The following is a 23,300-nucleotide window of genomic DNA, read 5'->3' as shown; positions in this document are numbered from 1 at the left end:
GCGACTGCGAGATGCATCAAAATCAATCAAAACCCACAGCCGATCAGAACAGCGTGTGGGCGGAGTCTCATGGCATGCACCAGAGAGTAATCTTGACGCGACAGTGACACAAATAGGCCATATATCAGTATCAGAAGGACTATCAAAACACTTGGTAATGGATTATGTGGACATGATATAGATGGGTAAAGGCAATAAAATCAGCAGAGGAGGGGCAGGAGCAGAAATTAAATTTCTAAGTAATCCTTAGATTTTAAATACTATCAGAAATTTCAGATAATGGGTCAGCATTCATTCCAGAAATATTGAAGATTAAAATTAATTGTATACAAACACTTAAATTGCACACAAGGAAGTTTTAATAATTAAGTTATAACGCTAACTTTGTGTTTGAAAAGGTTGATAGAGGAAACTTTTAGATTGTTAGATTTATTTAGATGTACAGAAAAATAAATGCGCATCTAATGAATATGTAATATAGTGCAAAAAGTTATTTTCTAGAGTTATTTTTTTCTAACTGTCTGAGTTTATTGAATGACTTTAAGGTAAATGTAACTGCTCTCAAGCTTTCTTAGTTTGAGTGATTACATGAGACATGATTAGTTTATTCAGGATATTTTATTTAGAAATTAGTAAAAAGGAAGAAAAGGTATTCAGTTAAGAACCTCTTGAACTGAGGAGCTTCAATCAGGTTGGAGGAAGAGCTACAACACACAACATTAAAAATGGTCAAAATGGTATTTATTGTTTAAATTTGGTAATAAAATAGAATTTAAAATGGTCAAAATGGTATTTATTGTTTAAATTTGGTAATAAAATAGACAAAATTTGAAATATGAAACTTTATAACAAAGCATAAAGGGTATTGTGATTTATTGGATAGAAGGTGCACTACAATGTTCTGTTTGTTCATCAACTAAAAATGACTGACTAAAAAAATTGATTCTTCAAATTTAAGAATTGATATTCTGTCATAAAAATAAGAAGCGATTAAAAATGAGTTATTTTTACCCAGCCCTATTTTGAATCAATATTCATATGGATCATGCAAAACAAAAATGCAGAATGGATCAATTATATTTACTCATCAGAGATTTATTTTGATGCCTTATCTGCATTAGGAGGGCAACAATTACATTAAACAAGTAGAATGACTTATGTTTGGAGATCAGTGTTGCACTTTTACCAAATAATACTGCGCAGGGAGGAAAGCATGATATACTGCATGAGCATAGTTTGCTAAATTAGGAATGTTTTTTGGAGTTGCAATATTGAAAGGGGGTTATTATTCTGTTGTGTACTTCCCATATTAAGATCACTAGTTAAGATCAACCACGGTTAAAACAAATGGAAATGCTAAAATATTAAGAAAATGAAAACTAATTTTAGAGGGCAACCAAATCATATATTTGTGACATGAGAGTTATAACGTTTGTGTGACGTCAGTAATGGGCGCCGTGTTACGTACACATATAAGCGTCACACACTCAGGTAAGCGACTCTCCTCTGGGGTGCTGTCTCTTCTCCTGGCTGGGTTTGTGATTGGGGTGAAGCATTTCAGGTAGGAAAAAGTGATGTATTGGCAGCTAAGAGTTGATGTGTAAACGCTAACAGGAGCTGTTTTGTTTAGGTAGCTTCACTTTCCATCTGCTGTTCCCCTCCCGTGTGGCTTTGTCACTCCGTAAGCGAGTTTTATACTCATATGTGCGCATGCCCTCTCATCTTGCCTTTTACGTTGGCAATGTTAATGACTGTTAGTATGGCTTTAGGGCGTTAGTGTATAGGAACGTACACTGGATTATTATTCTTTTTAAACGGAGTGTTTGAATGTGTTGACTAGTCAGAGTCCCGCAACGACCTGCTGGTAAGTGCAAAATCTCTTTGTTCGTAAGTCTCGACGAATGATTTTGCATGCCGTCTCTTTTTAATTGTTTGTTTAAATTTTAGGAGAAAGTGTGGCTTCGCTTTCACGACTGTATCGCTGCTTTGTTCCCACGAGGAGCACACGTCCAGTGTGCTGTCTTCATCAGGATCGCTTTTGAGCGTACTCCCGTCTATTGGGGCGTGTGGAATATTATTATTTTTTTTCTTTTGTTTTGGTTTGCGTGGTTGAGCTCTTTTCTTTAAGGGCATTTGTTTATTTTGTTTCATATTGTGTTTTTGTTGTGATTTACTTATTTTTGTGTTATAATTCAGTGGCTGATTCCTTTTCATTCTAAAAAAAACATTTATCTTGGGTGTATTGAGTATTGTTTATTTTGCTGATTAGTCAGCTGACCTTATAATTTCAACTTAATTTAATTATTGGTTTGATTTAACTGGCTTGATGGTTGTAGCTGTCTTACCATTTTCAGATATTTGTTTATTTTTTCTATTTTTGTCTTCGGATGATTCTTAATGGTTTAGTAAACTTAATCTGAAGTTTTCTCTTATGTGGTTGTTTGGTTGCAAAATTTAACTTTGTTACTAACTTATGTTTGGCGTGTGCGTGTGTATTCCTCAGGAGCTGCAGGTTTACTCGGGACGAGGGCGTGTGACGTGCGGTGGTGGTGTTTCTCACGGATTGCAGTGCTTTGCTGTATGCATGAGATCTCACATTAGTACAAGTGTGCGTGTGTGTGGCACAAACCGAAATTTATCTTTCACCTAATTAACCTGAAGTAAGGTTGCAGCCCTGTGGATTGTCGTGTGTGTGCGTGAGTACGTGTGTGTGCCCCAATCTGTTGTTAAGCACTGGATTGTTATTTTAAACTGATTAAAATAAAGCACCTTTTGTAATTTTGTACACAAGTCTGTGTCTCCTATTTATAACTGCCTTGGTGGTGAACCTGTGTAGCCTTTAGGCATAATTCCTGGGGTGAAACTCCCAAGGTGGCGTAGTCGGTGTTCTGGTAACTGTAATTGTATTCAGGCCTAGTGAGTGGGTCTTTTGTAATTGTCTCGGATGGCACATATTATTAAGATTGGCTTATAAACCAAATTGATATTTACAAACACTGTATTGTTGATTCAAGTACCTCTAATAAGGAAGATGATTGATGAGTCAAACCCTGGGTGTATGTGCTAGCCTAACTCCTCCCCAAGGGTGACCCTCTACAATGCTATCTGGTATTTAATAGTATAATGCATGGTTTATGTTTGATATACTCTACATAACTGTGACAATAACAGGCAATGCTGAACCAATACACACACTTATAACAATGTTTTTTTTTATTTTTATTTTTTTATTTTTTTATTAGGGAGGATTGGAGTCTTTTACTCTCTTTAAAGAAAGAAAAAGAAAATACTACTGATAGGAAGCAAAATGTATGGAGAGAGATGTTTGGTTCGAATGCTCCTCTAGAGTGTGGTGGCATAATCTAGTCATTGGAAAGGAGATTGGGTGACTTAATTTAGTCACTTGGTAGCATAACTGAGGGAGGCTGGATTTTGAAACTACACTCTGGGAAAGGATAGTGAAAGTGGGAATGGGAATGGAGGAGGGAATGTAGAAGATTTTAGCCTTCTTCTTTAGCCTAGGGAATAAGTAATTTAGCAATATGTTTGTATACTATTATTTCCCTTGTCTGTGACTTTGGTCTGACTTTTTTGAAGCCTGAAGAAAGACCTGGAATGTTGCTTGCAGCAGAAAAAAATTCTATTCTAGTATGTCACATGGTACAAAGACCTCTTACCCAAAAATATCTATACGGTGTGTTACCATTTTTGGAAAGCATGTATGGTATAAAAATCTGGAGTTGTCTTCTGCAGAAGATGTTTGACTTTGTTGCAAAACAAAGTCTAATATTTCTGGCATCAAAGATCTCTGAGAAGTGATTTCACAAAAGAGAGAAACCACAACGATAGATAGATAGATAGTGTAGGAGCCTAAATGCAGTTAACTGATAAATAATTTTAATTTATGCATTAAATAGTAATTTACATGATTCATTTATGTGGAGGAAATTGAAGGGAATATTTACAGTATTTACAGGTTGATGCAGTTAATATTTACAGTAATGCAAGGAGTTAATTTTGTAATTATCTAAAATGTGTATGGATAATTTAGAGTGCATTTATATTACATTGGTGATATTTTGGGAATAGAGGACTGTTATCGCACTTTTACCTAAATCGCATGTACCTTTAATTGCTTGGAATATTCTCGCGAGAATTGTAAAAGTTTCTGAGTGAACAGTCAGGCAAGCAAAGAGTGGAGCCACATAGTTTTTTTACCTTTTTTTTTCTCTATCTCCCTCTTTTTTTTTGTCGTTAATTAATCATTTTTATTTTATGTAATATTCCTGTGCTGATGTTTTTGATGCTAACTGAGTAAACGGAAACGTTTTTTCACGAGTGGTTCTGTGGATTTATTGATGTGAATTCTGACGAAGGGAGTGGACAAAGTGTCAAGCTAGGGCTTCATTCAGTGGAAACCTACATTTTAGTCAAAAAACTTGCTCTGCACGGATTATTGGACTTTGGAACAGCCTGACTCGAGACAAAGGACGGAGGGAGGAAACTTTCACGGTGAATCTGTAAGTCGTGGCTTTCCTTGCTCTGCTGTGGATCGTTAATAGACCCTTTTACTGTTTGTACACAACGATGACGTATGCGCGCGCATATTGGCAACGGAAGTATGGCGAGAATCAGCAGCGTGTCAAGCTACGCGAGCGGATTAAACAACAGACGCAAGCATTTTTTATTATGTCCTCGCTCCAATCAACACGTTTAATCGCCTGCAGCCACTATTCTGAAACGGCCGTGATCCTGTCGGAATCCTATAAAACTTAAGCCCCTTGGTGGAATATCGATTAGTGCAACATCGATTAGTGCAACCGTAAACGCAACAACCAGACATCTTGATGCTGGGAAACCGTTTTGATAAACTTTCAGAGGTGCCAACACGTTAGAGCCAGTGGGGAAAAACACCACTTCCGTTGCCAAAATGCGCGCGCAACTATTTGATCACGTGGGCTGTAAAAGGGTCTATTGAATCACGAGGAGTGCGGTTGGTGTGCGCACCGCCGTAAGAGAAAAATAAATAAATAAAAGGACGCCGTTCGGCTGAACGACGAAGTGGAACGCATTGTGTGTGTGTGTTAAGTTTACCCTACGGTTTTGACATTTGCATTGACTAAGTGTGGAAACATTCGTTTGTCATGGATGAACAAGACAGTGAAAAACGGACAGTAAAAATGACTGAGAAGGCTGTGGAAGAACACAAGTCTAGACAACTCCATGCACGCAGGTATAAGTTATCCCAGCTAACGAGCATGATAAAGCATATTGAACAATTAATGGAAGATGATGCAAACGCCGACATTGTTAAAAATAAATTGCGTGTGGATTTCAGTGGTTTGCAGCAAGAATTTTCCAACTTAAATTCTGGTTTGAGAAGATTTATGTCTGAAGAAGAATTCCTGGATAATCAAAAGAATTGGTTTGATCTTAAAAATAAGTCAATAAATGATTTCTTCTGGAAATGTGAGGAATGGATGAAAGATGTCATGAAACGCTCTGAGCAGGCTGAAGAGTGTGATAAACACGTAATGCCAACAGATAGTAGGTCTACATCATCAAAAACCACCACGAAACGCTCAAGCAGACCCGGATGACGATGTGGAAGTGTGTCATCATCATCTTCAGTCGGAATAAAGGCAGAAATGGAGCGTGCTTCTTTAAAGGCACAGGGTGCAGCTTTAAGAGAGAAGCTAGCCATAGAAAAAGAAGAAGCAGATTGGCATGCAGAAAAAAGATGCAGGGAAGCTCAGCTGCAAGCAGAAGAAAGGCGGCGAGAGGCGGAGTTTGAGGCTGAGCAAAAAAGAATAGAGGCTGCGATAAAGGCTAGAAAGGAGATGCATGCAATGCAGACCGCTCTTGCAGAGTCAGATGCAAAAATGGAAGTTTTGCAAAAATATGAGTGCACACAAGCAGCCGAGAGCAGTATAGAAGCTAATGAACAGATCACTGAAACAAAGGAGAACACCACGTACCAACCACCAACACAGCACACCCCGCCTACGTCCAATCTTGAAAACAAGGTTCAGCTAGCAAGGCCACAGAGAGCTCTGACTGCATCGAACATGGACCTCAATGATGGACCAGTGCTTGATAGTTTATGCAAGGCTATCTCTCAGCAATTTGACGTCACTGAGTACCTTGTGAAGAATCACAAAGCCACATTACTCCCTGAGCTCACCATTCCAACATTCAAGGGTGATCCGCTTGAGTATAAATCCTTTATCAGATCTATTGAACACGGAGTTGAAGATCGCACTGGTGACAGTCGTGATCGCTTACAGTTTTTGTTGCAGTACACAAGTGGACAACCACATGAGTTGGTAAAAAGCTGCACTCACATGGAACCCTCAGCAGGTTATGCTAAAGCGAAAGAAATGCTGAAGGAGTTTTACGGTGATGACTACAAGATTGCAGAAGCCTACATAAAGGAGGCTTTGGATTGGCAGACAATCAAGTCAGAAGATGGCGCTGCACTGCAGTCTTTCACATTGTTCCTCACAGGCTGCTGCAACACAATGACTGATATAAGCTACATGGAAGACTTGGACAACACAGCTAACATAAAGGCACTAGCTAACAAGCTGCCGTACAAACTCAAAGAAGCTTGGAGAAAGTCTGCGTGCGACCTACAAGAAAAAACAAGGATTTTGTCGAATTTGTCAACAAGCAAGTTAGATATTTACTACACCCACTCTATGGGAACATACAAGAAACCACCACCAGGCCAAAACAACCAGTACAACAGAAACCACACCTAAAATACACAGAGACACTCAAACCAAAGAAAGTATTCACAGCGGCCATTGTCTCCTCCCAAACTGAAAATGACAAACAACCAACGCCAAAAACACAAAATGTCTTAGTGGATGCAAACAGCAAGCCTTGTGTTTATTGCAAGGGAGAGCAACACAGTCTCACAGTCTGCAGAAAACTCAAGAGCAAGCCGCACAAGGAAAAGATTGACTTCCTGCGAAGCAAAGGTCTGTGTTTTGCATGTTTGAAACATGGTCATATGAGTAACAGCTGTGAAGAGAAAGCTCAATGTCAGGAATGTTCTCGACTGCATCCCACACTGCTGCACATGAACACTAAAGGCTTGCGAGAAGAAGCCACAAGCGAGCGTTGTGAGCAGCAATCTGTCTCAAGTGCCCTTGTACACATGAAAGAAACTTTTGCTGTCACCGGGGCCGGTAAGGAAAACTGTGCTCTTTCGATCATTCCAGTGTGTGTCAAAGCACAAAAGGGAACCAAGGCAGTGACAACGTACGCATTTTTGGATCCAGGTAGCTCAGCTACTTTCGCTAAGTAGTCTTTAATAAACCAGCTGAATATGAACGGACGCAATACAAGAATCTTGTTGCAAACAATGGGGAATGAATCTATTGTTAACACTTGCATTGTGAATGGAATGGAAATCAGTAGCTTGGATGGCAATCACTTTATTGAACTTTCAGAGGTGTTTTCACAGAAAAACATCCCTGTAACCAAAGACAATATTCCCCGCCAAGAGGATGTTGACAGTTGGCCTCATCTAAAGGAGGTGAAACTCCCCACTATCCAAGCAGAGGTTGGATTACTCATAGGAGCAAATGTTCCCAAGGCGATGGAGCCACTGCAGGTGGTTAGGTGGGATGCAGGTGGGATGACGGCCCATACGCTGTAAGAACAATATTAGGCTGGACAGTAAATGGGCCACTCAGAGGTGGAAGCGGTATAAGGGAGACAAACACATTGACAGGAGTCACCACCAATCGTATCTCTGTAGCCAAGCTAGAACAGCTCTGGCAACTGCAGTTCAAGCAGGACTTTCCTGATGCTGGACAAAACGAAGACATTGAAATGTCCAAAGATGATCACCAGTTTATTGACATGGTGTCTCAGTCCTCAAAACTCGTGGATGGTCATTACAGTGTTTGCCTGCCGGTGAAGAACAAGTCATTGAGCATGCCAAACAACAGATCAGTCGCAGAGCAACGTGCGTTGAACCTACGGAAAAGATACATTTACATTTATGGATGACCTCCTCAAGAAAGGCTACGCAGTGAAGCTGGATAGCGTTGAATGTCAGCCAACTGAGGGACGAACATGGTATCTGCCTCATCACGGAGTTAGACATCCAGTTAAGCAAAAACTGCGTGTTGTTTTTGATTGTGGAGCGAGCTTTCAAAGAACATCGCTGAACCAACAGCTCCTACAGGGACCTGACCTAACAAGCTCGCTAGTGGGGGTCCTTTTAAGGTTCCGACAAGAGACCGTGGCGGTCATGGCTGACGTGGAGGCTATGTTCCACCAGGTCAGAGTCAGCGATAAAGACACGGATTTCTTCAGGTTTCTTTGGTGGCCCGAGGGGAACTGCGAGCGGGCACTTGTTGAATACAAGATGTTGGTCCACATCTTTGGCGCGACGTCTTCGCCAAGTGTTGCAACTTTTGCACTTCAGAAATGTGCTACAGATTTTGAGGATGAATTTGGTCAAGAAGCTGCCAAAACAGTGAAGAAGAATTTTTATGTAGACGATTGTCTTAAGTCAGTTACAGATGAAGACACTGCAATTACCCTTTGCGCTGACTTGAGCATGTTGGCAAAAGGTGGATTTCGACTAACGAAATGGTCGAGTAACAGTCGAAGGTTGCTCAACTCCATTCCTGAAGAGGAAAGGGCCAAGGGTTTTCAGGATTTGGACTTGGATGAAGATAACTTGCCAATGGAGAGAGCTTTGGGAATTCAGTGGTGTGCCGAAACGGATCAGTTCAAGTTCAAAATCAACCTCAAAGTTCGACCACACACTAGGAGAGGCCTGCTTTCCCTCGTCTGTTCCATTTTTGATCCGATGGGTTTTCTTGCTCCAGTAGTACTGCCTGCAAAAAGAATCTTGCAAGACTTATGCCGGCAGAAGTATAGCTGGGATGAAGATCTGCCTGATAACGTCATTAAGAGTTGGAAAAGGTGGATGTCTGGATTGCAACAGCTTGAGACCTTTGGAGTTGACAGATGTGTTAAGTCAAACCAGTTTGGTGCGCCAGTCTTTGCACAGTTACATCATTTTGCTGATGCTAGTCAAGACGCATACGGAACAACAAGTTACCTACTGCTACGCACTGCAAGCGATGAAGCTCAATCCACCCTGATTATGGCAAAGGCAAGGGTTGCGCCCTTAAAGTCTCCAACCATACCAAGAATGGAATTGACTGCAGCCACAGTTGCCGTCAAGATGGACAAGCTTCTGAAGAAAGAGCTTGAACTGGAACTTAACGAGTCAATTTTTTGGACAGATAGCACGGCTGTGCTGAAGTATTTGAACAGCGAAGGCACCAGATTCAAGACTTTCGCTGCCAATAGGATCACAACAATCCTGGAGCACTCTCAGACTTCACAGTGGAGATACGTTAATACCAATCTGAATCCTGCTGATCATGTCTCGAGAGGACAAACTGTTGAAGCGTTCTTGAATAATGAAAGCTGGCTTTCAGAACCAAGTTTCCTGCTCTGTGCACAAGACCAGTGGCCCAAAAATGCCAGAGGATTCCAAGCAGCAAGCCATCTTGTCAAAAGATTCACACATCACGATGCTTGTGCTGAAGCACATTCACGATGTTACAGCTCATGCCGGGAGAAATCATATGTTGGCACAACTGCGTCAAAGATTCTGGGTTCCCGGTGCAAACGGCGCTATTAGAAAGTTCTTGTCCAAGTGCATCAGCTGTAAGAAACTACACGGAACTGCCGGTAAGCAACTCATGGCTGATCTACCAAGATGCAGGGTTCTGCCTGACAGTCCTCCATTCACAAGAGTCGGTGTTGACTACTTTGGTCCATTTCTGGTGAAAAGAGGAAGAGGGCAAATAAAGAGATACGGTGTCATCTTTACATGTCTTGCCATACGAGCCGTACATCTAGAAGTAGCATCTTCACTTGACACTGATGCATGCCTCAATGCAATTAGAAGATTTATTGCAAGAAGAGGACAAGTCAAAGAGATGTACTCTGATAATGGAACCAACTTCAGGTCGGCTGACAGTGAGTTAAAAAAATCAATAAAAGAATGGAACACCAGCAAGATAGCAAAGAACTTGCAGGAGAAGGGAGTTCAGTGGCACTTTAATCCGCCAGCAGGTTCTCACCACGGAGGAAGCTGGGAGCGGCTGATCCGCTCGGTGAGAAAAATTCTGAACATCTCAGTGAAGGAACAACTTTTGGATGAAGAAGGTCTCCATACCTTACTGTGTGAAGCTGAGGCCATCATAAACAGCAGGCCAATCACCCAGGCATCTTCAGATCTCAATGATTTAGAGGCCTTAACGCCCAACCACCTGTTGTTACTCAAGGTCAAGCCTGAGTTACCCCCAGGAGTGTTCAGCAAGGATGACCAGTACGCTAACCGCAGATGGAGGCAAGTCCAGTACCTCGCGGATGTCTTCTGGAAATGCTGGTGTAAAGAATATCTTATGCAGCTCCAAGAACGTCAACGATGGTCCACTCCTGGAAGAAACTTCAGTGTTGGTGATGTAGTGCTGATTGTAGATGATACATCGCCCAGAAATTCATGGCCACTTGGAAGAATTGTGGAGATTTTTCCTGACAAGAAAGACTTCGTGAAAGTCAAGACTAAGAGCAGCGAGCTTTGTCGTCCGATAACAAAGCTATGTCTTCTTCAAGGATCCGAGGACAATTTATAGCCTAAACTGTTTCAAAGGAAAGACCCTATTTCGTACAGGGCGAAGACCAAGAAGATTTCTTTAGATAGTTTGTTAGTTAGCATGTAGGCTCCTTTAATTTAAGTTTTGAGTAATTGTTTCAAGGACATTGATAACAATTAGGGGCCGGTAATGTAGGAGCCTAAATGCAGTTAACTGATAAATAATTTTAATTTATGCGTTAAATAGTAATTTACATGATTCATTTATGTGGAGGAAATTGAAGGGAATATTTACAGTATTTACAGGTTGATGCAGTTAATATTTACAGTAATGCAAGGAGTTAATTTTGTAATTATTTAAAATGTGTATGGATAATTTAGACTGCATTTATATTACATTGGTGATATTTTGGGAATAGAGGACTGTTACCGCACTTTTACCTAAATCGCATGTACCTTCAATTGCTTGGAATATTCTCGCGAGAATTGTAAAAGTTTCTGAGTGAACAGTCAGGTAAGCAGAGAGTGGAGCCACATAGTTTTTTGACCTTTTTTTTTCTCTATCTCCCTCTTTTTTTGTCGTTAATTAATCATTTTTATTTTATGTAATATTCCTGTGTGCTGATGTTTTTGATGCTGAGTAAACGGATACGTTTTTTCACGAGTGGTTCTGTGGATTCATTGATGTGGATTCTGACGAAGGGAGTGGACAAAGTGTCAAGCTAGGGCTTCATTCAGTGGAAACCTACAGATAGATAGATAGATAGATAGATAGATAGATAGATAGATAGATAGATAGATAGATAGATAGATAGATTTTTTTAAAACCACGGCTGGCTTGACCTCAGTCAATAGGAGCGGTAGCATTTCCATTGTGTTGTGGTTTGTTTCCGTTGTGCTGTGGCTTGATTCCGCGGTGATGTTATCTTGTATTTCCTTTTTTGAATTTCGTTGTGTTGTGCACTACTGGGCCACCATATAAAGCAGCACGCACCCAATGTGCTTTCAAACATGGCAGCATTTGTCATGTGCATGTGCGAGTATCAGGTTCCAATCGATCGGCTTGGTCATCTGCATTTTCAGAATACGACTCGGGCTCAAACTGATATGGTAAAACTGATGACATTATTAACTGTCTATAATTGCTTTGTTTGGAAGCTGAAGCTTGTGATTATGGTAAGGGGCTCTAAGGTCAATTCACACTGCACCGACAGATGCAGACCAATGCCGACAGTCACCTGCACTTCACTTCTCAGACATTCTAAATCCGATTCAGCATGTACAAGTGGCGAAAACAAGATCCAAAAATCATATCAGACAATGGGCATCCTCTGTTTAATAAGTTTGAGAGATTATCATCGGGTCGGAGATTTAGGATGCCAGCGTTTTTTAAAAATAGGGGGGAAAAAAATCCTTCCTGCCAAAGGCAGTAAAATTCGTAAATTAAAGGTAGTGTGTATTTTTTTTTGTAGAGATTTGGGTCTCAGTGGTGATGATTTTTTTTATTTTATTTTAATAATGTGTGTGTAAGGGTGGATTTCCTACAGTGGTTCAGGCTGCAGGACTGCCAAATGACTAAAGAAACGTTATCAGTAAGATGGTAGAAAACTGTACATTTCTTGTCTATTACCATCCACTGCTACTTATACCAACGACGGAAATAAGCGCAGTTACAATAGCTAAATATGTGGGAGAGCTTTGCTATAGTGTGACGATATTGTATTGCAATAGGTAGCAAGTCAATACCAAATCAAAACTAGTTAGCACATTATTTGCAATTGAAATGGTTTAATGACAATATGGTTGTGGTTACACTTAAAATAGTTAGAAAATAGATGTATGAAATGATAACTTATACCATTAATTGTACCCAGCATATACAGTATCTATCTATCTATCTATCTATCTATCTATCTATCTATCTATCTATCTATCTATCTGTCTGTCTGTCTGTCTGTCTGTATTGTTGTTTATTTATTTTAGTTTATTATGAAGTTTACAGTATAAAAATTTCCTTCCGATTTCCTATAATTTATTTTGTCATCATTTTATTTGATGAGTTGTGCCATACTGCTGCATAGGAATGCTATTTTGTCCTTTTTGAAACTGAGCCAGACAATGTTTACCTCTTTGTTAAGTTTTAAATGTGTGAATAATTTGTATGAATTCTGACTATGCTGTTTCCCACCGGTAACTATTGTGACCGAGGAGGCTTCCGGTCTGAGCGGTGCCATGTGATGACGTGTTTTTACCGAGCTCCTCACCAAAACTATTAAGAAATATAGAAGCAGCAATTTAATGTAAATACCTTGAGTCACGCTCATTATTGAAGCAAAGACGTCGCACCAGGCTTGACATTTTGACCTAATGCTCGCTGAAAATGTCTAAAACCCCCCGAAAAGCGCCTGATACAAGGGTTAGCTCCAAGGCTAGCCCAGAGGCTAACGCTGCACCGGATGCTGTAACGTTACCTAACGCCGCACTTGACCGCGGACCCGGACATGAGGCCATCTTCCTAGCAATCGCCGAGCTGAGAACTAAATTGCTCACCAAAGCAGAGGCACAATCCGCTGAAATTCGGAACCAGGTTGACCAGCTAAGAGCAGAAATTAAACTAGCCAACGATAATGCTAACGCCAAGAGTGAAGCCGTAGATAAACGGGTGGTTGCCCTCGAGTCTGCAGCCGACAGCCACTCCAATCTGATTGCTGCTCTGGAGCGGGACATGGCTAACGTGCAGAGGGAGCTCGCTACCCAGAAAGCACGAAATGAGGACTTGGAGGCACGGTCGCGTCGCAATAACCTGCGTATTACCGGGATAAAGGAAAGACAGGAGGACGGGAAGTGCGCAACGGATTTTATATCTCAGTGCCTGAAGGAGACGTTTGGTCTCGATAAGCCCCCTTTATTGGACCGGGCACACAACAAACTTTCTGTTTTGGGCTGATTTGGCCTTGATAACACATAACGGGTTGATTTAAAATGTACATTTCCTTAAACCTAGAACTTCACTGTTCATTTTTGGCCTAAGGCCTTGTTGGCATGACTGGACGGTTTGGAAACTCCATTGAAAGTTAATGTTGTTCTATTGTGTCCAATATGCACCAGTAGAAATTTAATTTTATATTGGATTTGTTTTTGAACTGTCGGAAATCACAAACTGTCTCTATATGCGGACGACCTGATACTGTACCTGTCCGATCCTTGCACCTCTATTCCTAAGGCATTAGAAATTATCTCTAACTTTGGAGAGATTTCAAGCTACAAAATCAACCCTAATAAGAGTTTGCTCTTCCCTATTAACGACCAGGCTCGACAGATGTCTTTTGAGGCATATCAACTAAAAGAAACCCGCGACACTTTTACCTATCTTGGCATTTCAGTAACCAGCAAATACAGGGATTTATTCAAGCATAACTTTAAACCAGCCCTGGAAAGGGCCAAACAGGACCTTTCCCGTTGGTCAGCGCTGCCTATATCGCTTGCTGGCAGGGTTAATTTTGGCAGGGCGGCAGTGGCTCAGTGGTTCATGTAGGTTGTCTACAAACCGAAAGGTTGGTGGTTCAATCCTCGGTTCCACCTGACCAAGTGTCGAGGTGTCCATGAGCAAGACACCTAACCCCAGCTGCTCCCGACGAGCTGGATGGCGCCTTGCATGGCTGACACCGCCGTCGGTGTATGAATGAGTGAGTGAATGGGTGAATGTGAGGCAATGTAAAGCGCTTTGGTGCCCATAGGTCTGTGAAAGCGCTATATAAATGCAGTCCATTTACCATTTTACCATTTAATTCTGTCAAGATGATAATTATGCCCAGGTTCTTATTTTTGTTTCATACATTACCTGTTTTTATCCCAAAGTCTTTTTTCAAAGAGCTAGATAAATCTATATCTACCTTTATCTGGAACAAGACCATCCCACGAATAAGGAGGTCACATCTGGAGAAACAGAAAGAGGCGGGAGGCTTAGCACTACCAAATTTTTTACAATATTACTGGGCAGCTAATATTTCTAAACTAATAGACGTCTCTGCGTCTTACGAGGGGGGTGGACCTGTATGGGTTGAAATGGAACAACATTCCTCTCATCCGGTGTCTCTACCTTTAGTATGTGCGCCATTACCACTCAGTAAGCAGCGCCTTACAAATAATCTTATTGTGAGTGGCTCACTTCGAATATGGTCCCAAATCAGGACCCACTTCAAAAATAGACAGGCTATGTCCTCTCTCCCAATCTCGGCCAACGCACTCTTTCCACCCTCACTCATGGATACAGCATTTAAGTCATGGTTCAGGAATGGTCTGAAACGGGTGAAGGATCTTTTTAAGGATGGTCATGTCATTTGAGTAGCTGGTAGATGAGTATAATATCCCCAGTTCTAATTTTTTTAGGTATCAGTGTCTTTGTTCGGAAACATTTCCCTTCCTTTTCGTTACTCTCGGCAAATAACTGGATAGAGGAGTGGTTGGAGGGGGATCTAAATCAAAGAGGAGGAGTGAGCAGATTATATGAGGATATTCAGATGATCGCCTTGCCGTCACTTAGTCATATTAGGGCAGGATGGGAGGGGGAACTAGGATTTGGATTGTCGGACGTTTCCTGGCAAAGCGCAATTAAGAGAATACATTCAACTTCGATTTGTATCAGACATGGTTTACTTCAGTTTAAGGTGCTCCACAGGCTTCACTGCATGAAAAGTGGGATTTTCGTCAGTAAGCGGCACTGTAGATTGTCGTGGAAGTTAAGGTTTACGACTGCACACGGCAATTTGCAGGCAACACCGAAAACTGACGTGACTTGTTGGAAATTGACGTGGACCTTGCTTGGCAGTTGTCCCCCCATGACCCCCCTCCCCCTAATTCTAGGGGAGGCTTTAACATGTAAATGAAAATGCTGTGAGCTATACAAATGCAAATCAGGGCAGGGGGAGTTTTACCCCAGGTAACATTTTTCTAAAAGGTATTTACTTCATTCTAAGAAAATCTCTGGTATAAATAGATCAGGCTCAGTACAGCCTAATTATAGACTCTTAAATTTTAGCTTAAATTGATATATTTAATGAAAGTAGCTAGATTAGTTACTATGTGTCATTAGCAATAGCCAATGTTATGTAAAAAATACACAAAACCATTTATTTCAACAATTAATTTCAATCAGGCTTTGCCACAAAGGTAAAATGTGCATTCCATGCAAACAGCATCACAATCTCATAGAGCTCAACCACTGTGCATAATACAACTGTTCACAAACAGAAGATTGTATTTGACTCATGCTGCATACACATACGCAATGACAAGAATTATGCCTACTGTACATATAGAGTTACAACTACGATTAGAGTTGTTTGCATAAAATGTACCGTGAACATTCACATGTTTGCCCTGTGATAGGCTACAATTTATCTCTATAAATACTATTTTCTCAATTCTGTGCATATATTTTTACTTACTTAGATCAATTGACATGATGCTGATAATGACGACATTGTGTGTAAGTAACTTTTTTACTATTGTGACCTAGTAGTAGTGTAAATATACCTCGTTTCTATTTTGCATTAAAAATGTTTGTGGCCCCTTTAAGAAATCCCTCTCTTCTCGCGATACTATTCACTTGTGCTGGACGCGTGCGCGCGACCAGAGAAGCCATTTTTCACTGTTCAGGAGAGCTCCATGTGGTGCGTGCAGGGCCGGCCCGAGGCATAAGCGAACTAAGCGGCTGCTTGGGGCCCCCACGCCACCAGGGGGCCCCCAAGCGAGTTTTTTTTTTTACATATTAATTAAATTAAACAAGTGACATAAATGAATGAATGGATTAATAATTCAAGACAAGAAAATTCTGATTTCATGATCAATATACCTGCCTACAACTGCTGCTGTGTCTGCCAGTGTTTGAGTCATGCGCATAACCTCGCGTGCATAGACAATTCCTGCGCAAAGTCACGGTAATGTTAAGCCATGTCACAAAAATTTGATTTGATCAATGATTTATCCTTTAAATTTAATGATATTCAGAACAGAACAAGAATAAAAAAATAACTATAAACAAGCCAAAACGAAATAATTTAAAGCGAAAGTGAAAGCGGCGTTGGGCTCACGTATCTCTCTCATTAGAATCAAAATGTTTCAACATTCACAATGGATTTGGATGGTAAACTATTCTTTATTATAGGCTTCTTTGTACTTCACCCACGTTCCAATATCGAGGGAAAAAAATCATTCTCTTCACATGCGCAAAAATGTGCTTGGAAACATCACAGTGGAGCGGTGCTTAGGCTACGCAGCGCTGAATGGTACGAATTGTAGGCTACCACTGACTATTTAAACAGAGCAGTGTAATTTTTATATGTTAGGTTGACTATTTTATTATTATATTTTATTACGGCTATAACGAACAGGCTGCGATGTCGAGATTGCAATGCTGGAATATGTTGTGTGTGTGTGTGAGGCGCGGGCGCGATCGAACAGTGGAAACATAAAAACATACTCCGTCATGTTCATACAAGACATCATTCAAACTGCAAAGTGTTGCAAAACGTTGGAGGATATTTTGCAAATAATTTTTTTTTATATGTTTTGTGACAATTTGTTTTCAGAAGTTTCAAAGAGTTAGTAAAAGAGTAAAGAAAAAGTTAAAACATTTTTATTTAAGTATCTATTTTTTATTAAGTATTTATTTTGTATTAATACATAACCTCATTGTATTAATTTATAATGTAACATTATAGAGTGACATTGTGTCAATAATCGTCAAGCACAGGTGACTCCGCGTGGTGGGAGGGGGCCCCCAAATCAAATTCTGCTTAGGGCCCCCAAAAGGCTCGGGCCGGCACTGCGTGCATCGATCGGATTCTGTGTTATACGTTCTTCTTTCTTGGTAAATATTACTCCAATATCTTTAATATGCACAAATAAGTTGTGAAGCAAAGTTAAAAGAACATTTGATGTGTAAATTTTTTTTAATAGATTTATTTGGAGCGCATGTGTGACGAGTGAACCTCGTGGTGATCGGTAAAGGATTGGGTATGTACGTTTCATGGTTTATGGGGTAAATTACTGATGGCATGTTTATTTGATAAATCTGTTAATGAGTTTAATCTATATTCTGTGATTATACAGTATAACTTTATGGTTTAATGCATATTTCTGGTTCTGCATGATTAAACGTGGGTTGTGGCTTTGTTGAAGTGCTTTTATTTCTCTTGTAACGTGGGCCTACCTCAGCCATATATATGCCGTATTCCAGTTTGTGTTATCGTATTTAATTGTAACATATTTTGGTTTGGAGAAATCGATTTAAATCTGACCTGTTGCAGTGCATTACACTGTATTTCAGTTTGAATTGAGTTAAGTATTCTGTGGATTTGGGCATTGATCCACTGGTTAAACTTTTTGTGACATTTGATTATATCATATCATCTTCAAATTTACTGTAAACTGTTTCTACAATTTCTTGTTTTTTTTTTGTGTTTTTTTTTTTTTTTTTTTTTTTTTAACTAGTGAAATCTAATTTTTTCTTGTGAAATCTCTTCAAACAAGGCAAACTTTTTTCTTAATCAGACTTTTATCTGTTTAATTGTGCTTCCATTGACCGCTGTCACTTATTTTGAACAGCAGTCAGAATAAAACCCCAATTTCAAAAAGCATAGTTTGCTTCCGGTGTGTATTTCTTCAATTTCACCCGGTTGAATTTTTTCTCCTTTGTTTAATTTTACTGTGACTTATGTTGTTCTTATATCACTCTCATTTAATTGTTTTCCAGGTGCCTTTAAGACATATTACGCGACAGTGCGCAGGAGCTTTAGGTACAAAGCGAGAAGCGAGTCGAGCGAGAAGAAAGAGGGTAAGATTTATTAGATTAGATTCGTTTTTGGTCAATGTGACTATTTTTCAGGTGCATTAATAGATGTGTGTTGTCCATACGCAGTGCATTGCGCAGTACTGATTGTCTTTATTGTTTTTTACAGCTGCTAGAAGCGAGACAAGAGTGTGCTAGCTGAGGATGAGGTGGGCCTTCGGAAGTGCGCTGCCATAGACCTGATGTCTGATGAGGAAGACGGCATCGTCGGCGGGGTGTCTGGATGGATTGTGCGACCTCCGTCCTTTCGCAGCCAGGAGCTCACCGAGCTCTGTGCCACGCTGCAGTCGAGATTAGAGGCGACTCCAAAGTACAAGGCAACGCACCACAGACGTCTGCAAAATGGACCGAATTCAGACAGAATGCCGCTAGTTACCTGCAGCTCTGAAGCAGAAAACAGACACTTCACGGTGCTGTAGGATTTTGTGCTTCTCATGAGCTTCCCATTTGTTGTGTGGGCAAATCTCCTATGCTTTGTACATATATGATATTAGTTGTGTGTTTGTGCTAATAAAGCTCTTTCTTTGAATAAACAGCACGTCCCTGGCAAATTTTCCTTTCCTCAATAAATTCATTCATGTCCTTGATGATGGTAATAGTGTAGTCCATAATTATTATAATTTTGGGGTGGGGTTTAAATTTATAATGACCCAGGGTCACCAATAGTAACAGGTCTGCCAACCAATCACGAGTGGTTTTTCTTGTTTAAATGTAGTGGTTTCAACCAATACCGAGTGAGGAAATTCAAGCTATTCTCTGGCAAGGCGCGGGCGCTGCTATTCATATGCAAATTAGAGCCATTAGCACCTCCGCGAGCTCTCCACATACGTCATGGTTCGTTTCCGTCAATATGTGGCACAGACGAACGTTCACAGGCTGTAAATTGTCGTTAACTGCCGAAAATCCCACTTTTCATGCAGTGCTTCATCTATCTAGGAGTAAGCTTACCAGGATATATCCAGATGTCGACCCGACTTGCTCCCGATGCCGTCAGGCTCCGGCTACCCTCTATCATATGTTCTGGGCTTGCCCAAAGTTAATACAGTTTTGGTCTTTAATTTTTGACACTTTTTCTTACATTTGTGACAGAGAGATAAGCCCTGCTCCTGAAATCACAATATTTGGTGTGACCCCTGCTGGGATGGCGATATCTGGTGCACAATCAGACGCCATTGCGTTTTCATCTCTATTGGCCAGACGTCTTATTTTGCGCAATTGGAAGTCAGATATGCCTCCCACACACAGGCGCTGGGTTGAGGATGTAATGGCACACTTGAAACTTGAGAAGTTGAAACACACGATCAGGGGTTCAACCCAGAGATTTTATACGGTCTGGCAGACATTTCTGGATTATTTTAACTTACAATTTCCTGCTGGAAACAGTGGGACATAATTGATTCACAGGCTCTGTAAACTCTGTAACGTGTCAGTCTATCTATTTTTTTTTTTATTTTTTTTTATTTCTATTTTTTGTTGTTGTTGGTTATTGTCATTTATTATTGTGTATGTTGGGGTTGCTGTATGGGGACTTGTTAATTGTTTTATAAGTGTTTACAATTCAAAACCCAATACAAATATTTGAATAATAACTATTGTGACCGAGTATAAAACCTAATATTTCACTTACTTAACCAACATGAAATCAAAGAGGGCATAAAGTTTGTGTGTTAGGGAGGTCTAAGGAGTAAAATGCTTGTACTCAAATTGGGATTAAACGGGTTAAGATAATTTTTTTGTATTTATTTATATTGTGAAAAGTATGTGTAATAGATATAGTGATTAAAGACTCTCTCTTCTAATACTACATTTATTACAAGTGTTCTACTAAAGTCTGCACATGGTCACTCCCTCCTTGCTCTATGTGAACATCCCCAACTTACGTCATAATTGGAATCATGAGAACATAGTTTTTGTAACAGACTGTGAATGTGTCAGGAATTTGTGTTTTTTTTTCATTCAGAGGGACAAAACCAAAATTGTGCATGGTTTATCTTCTAGTCTAGTTTAGTCTTTCATAATATGATGAATAATATTATATATATGATTATATAGTGTTTTGAATCCTGAACAAGAAGGTATGTGCTTTACTAATTTAATTTATTTTACTGTGGGGTGATATGGTATTCCTGTGGCATAGTTTCATTCATTACATGTAATTTTATTATCCTTAATTTGACATTTTACACACGTTTGCACATTTTTATATAATGTTATGTTATCATAATATTACAAAATGTCAGTCCTATCTTTTGATTCTTTAATCATTCTTTAGTATTTAAGATGAGCTAAACATCATGAGACATACAGTGTAGGCTTGAGTATATGAGGGTGAAGGACATTTTTGCAGTGATTCAATTATTAAAGTAATTCAAGAACACAGAATTAATTTGTTTTAGTACACAGTCAGGCACTAATCTAACTGTAGATACTGTTTTGTTTGTCTTTATTATCAGGCATTTTATCTGTCCCTCCCTGACGTTCTGCAAACGAGACCATCTAACTTTCTTTACCTCATAGTTTTAGTGAAGCATGTTAACTGCTTTACTGCTTCAGGAGGAGACATTTTTTTCAGGATGATTTTAGGTAAGTGTCAGTGTCAACTTTATTTATATAACACCATTAAAAACAATGATTGTTGACCAAGGTGCTGTACAATATGTAAAAAAACAAACAAACAAACTTATACAACATAACAGATTACAAACAAAAAACTACACAAATCAGCTATGATTCAAATCTAGAGAAAATAGATATGTTTTGAGCTTTAATTTATAATCGTGTAGTGTAGGGACAATTCTATTATAAACAGGTAGGCTGTTCCAAAGTTTCGGTGCAGCAACGGCACAATCACCCTTTCAGCCTAGCCCGAGGAACATTTAGCAGTCTGGTTGGACGACTTTAGAGAACTTACTGGATTGTAAACAGATAATATGTCAGAAAGGTACTGTTACAAAAAAGAAGTTCATTCAAGTGTGCTATTAGTATTATAATATAGTAGTATTCTTTTAAACTAAAAATAAGAAAGTATACTTTCAGTCTGCTTTTTATTTACTTTTCAGTAATAATAAGATCCTCCGGATCAAGAATCTCCGGATCAAAATACAGGTGAAGAAGAAGCAGAAACGAGATAGAAGATTGCAAATGTAAAATAACATAATCACCAAACATTAAACAGCATTTAAATTCCATACTGTCTAACGTTACCGAATTAAATGTCGACTCAGGAAGGGTTAACAACTGTGAGGCTTTGGGGGTGTTGATGGACTCGATCTACTCCATCTGTGTTTTGATCATTGTTCTGAATCCCAAACGGACGTATAGTCTTTGACAAAAATGCGTTTTTCTCAACTTTTGTTTTAAAATGTAGATTTTTTTTAAATGAAACTTACTTACAATGATTAAAAAAGTATGCATAAAGCTAGAATTATTTTTTAATGGAAAGAGTTAAAGTACAGTTAAAGGGCACCTATTATGCCCACGTCACTGACTGACAGTCCTGCATTACCATAGTTTCCCCCTCAGCGAGTTGTATGCTATCTGCCATTTTCTCCACGCTCGAGCAGTTGTAGCGACAACAATGTCTCATAAGCAATCCTGGTGTTCTTTTGTTAGATGTAAGAGTGAACATAAGTCTTAATTTTTCTCCCATCATCTGAGCCACTGAGGACATGCGTCCCCATATACCTAAATTAATTTATGTCTAAGAACTAAACCATTAATTAATGATTACTGCATCAGCAACTAGTAAAGATTCTATATGATTAATAGATGAAGTAATATATACATTTTTATGAATTAAATGTGTCAATGTATTAATTCCTTAATAAAATATAGTTGTAACTAATAGTGTAAATTAATGTGTTAACTACCACAATGGGTCAAAGCTATGTACTTCAACTTCCAATTGTCTACTTTAATCAATCATTAGCAAATTATTTGCAAAGTTATCACTATGTTATGACTTTACTTGTTGAGGCACACGACTATTAACTAATTGTTAGGTAATATGTCATTTTGGTTTTGCCATTCACACTAAGCCATGGATTTCAATTTCCAGCCTTCTACAACCGGGATTTCACTGTGCCAGATGAACTGTCGCATCCAGTACATCGTTATTCATGGCACAGGAATTTGTCAGGTTAAGCTTGAGGTCTAGGATTCAAAGGCAGAACACTGAGAACATGTGGCAGGGCACTGCTATTTCGTAACACTGTCTAGACCAGACAAAGACAACAGAAACCATTATAATCATTGATAGGCTACTACACTGGATGCGGCGCAACGCTACTCGACACAACAAAAATTCTGATAGTAAACTGATGCCACATTCCAATTCTGACGTACTCCAAGCTTTTGTGCTAATTACTAAAAATAAGTATACTTTCAGTCTGCTTTTTATGTACTTTTCAGTAATAATAAGATCCTCTGGATCAAGAATCTCCGGATCAAAATACAGGTGAAGAAGAAGCAGAAACGAGATAGAAGATTGCAAATGTAAAATAACATAATCACCAAACATTAAACAGCATTTAAATTCCATACTGTCTATCGTTACCGAATTAAATGTCGACTCAGGAAGGGTTAACAACTGTGAGGCTTTGGGGGTGTTGATGGACTCGATCTACTCCATCTGTGTTTTGATCATTGTTCTGAATCCCAAACGGACGTATAGTCTTTGACAAAAATGCGTTTTTCTCAACGAATGAATGGAATTTTTCCTCAGGAACACTACAATGCACTGCCTGATGCGATACATAGTTATAATTTTCACTCTAATATTATCAAGAGTAAAGTAAAGAAGTTTAT

The 23,300-nt window shown here is 39.5% G+C and overlaps 1 long non-coding RNA gene across 3 annotated transcripts; it reads left to right on the top strand.

The window, feature by feature from the left end:
* The first annotated feature begins 1,482 nt into the window (after window positions 1-1,482).
* LOC311075527 lies at window positions 1,483-19,022 on the top strand. 3 transcript variants are annotated; one of them, XR_014604510.1, is made up of 5 exons: window positions 1,487-1,561; window positions 17,397-17,513; window positions 17,603-17,659; window positions 18,399-18,479; window positions 18,604-19,022. It is a non-coding gene; the product is annotated as an uncharacterized lncRNA (long non-coding RNA). The 3 variants fall into 3 exon arrangements; XR_014604511.1 differs by lacking the exon at window positions 1,487-1,561 and having other exon boundaries at window positions 14,527-17,513; XR_014604509.1 differs by lacking the exons at window positions 17,397-17,513; window positions 17,603-17,659 and having other exon boundaries at window positions 1,483-1,561.
* The last annotated feature ends 4,278 nt before the right edge of the window (window positions 19,023-23,300 follow it).

The sequence above is a fragment of the Abramis brama genome (assembly GCF_963993115.1).
Source record: "Abramis brama genome assembly, chromosome: 24".
Lineage (NCBI taxonomy): Eukaryota > Metazoa > Chordata > Actinopteri > Cypriniformes > Leuciscidae > Abramis > Abramis brama.
This window is presented reverse-complemented; position numbering and strand designations above follow the sequence as displayed.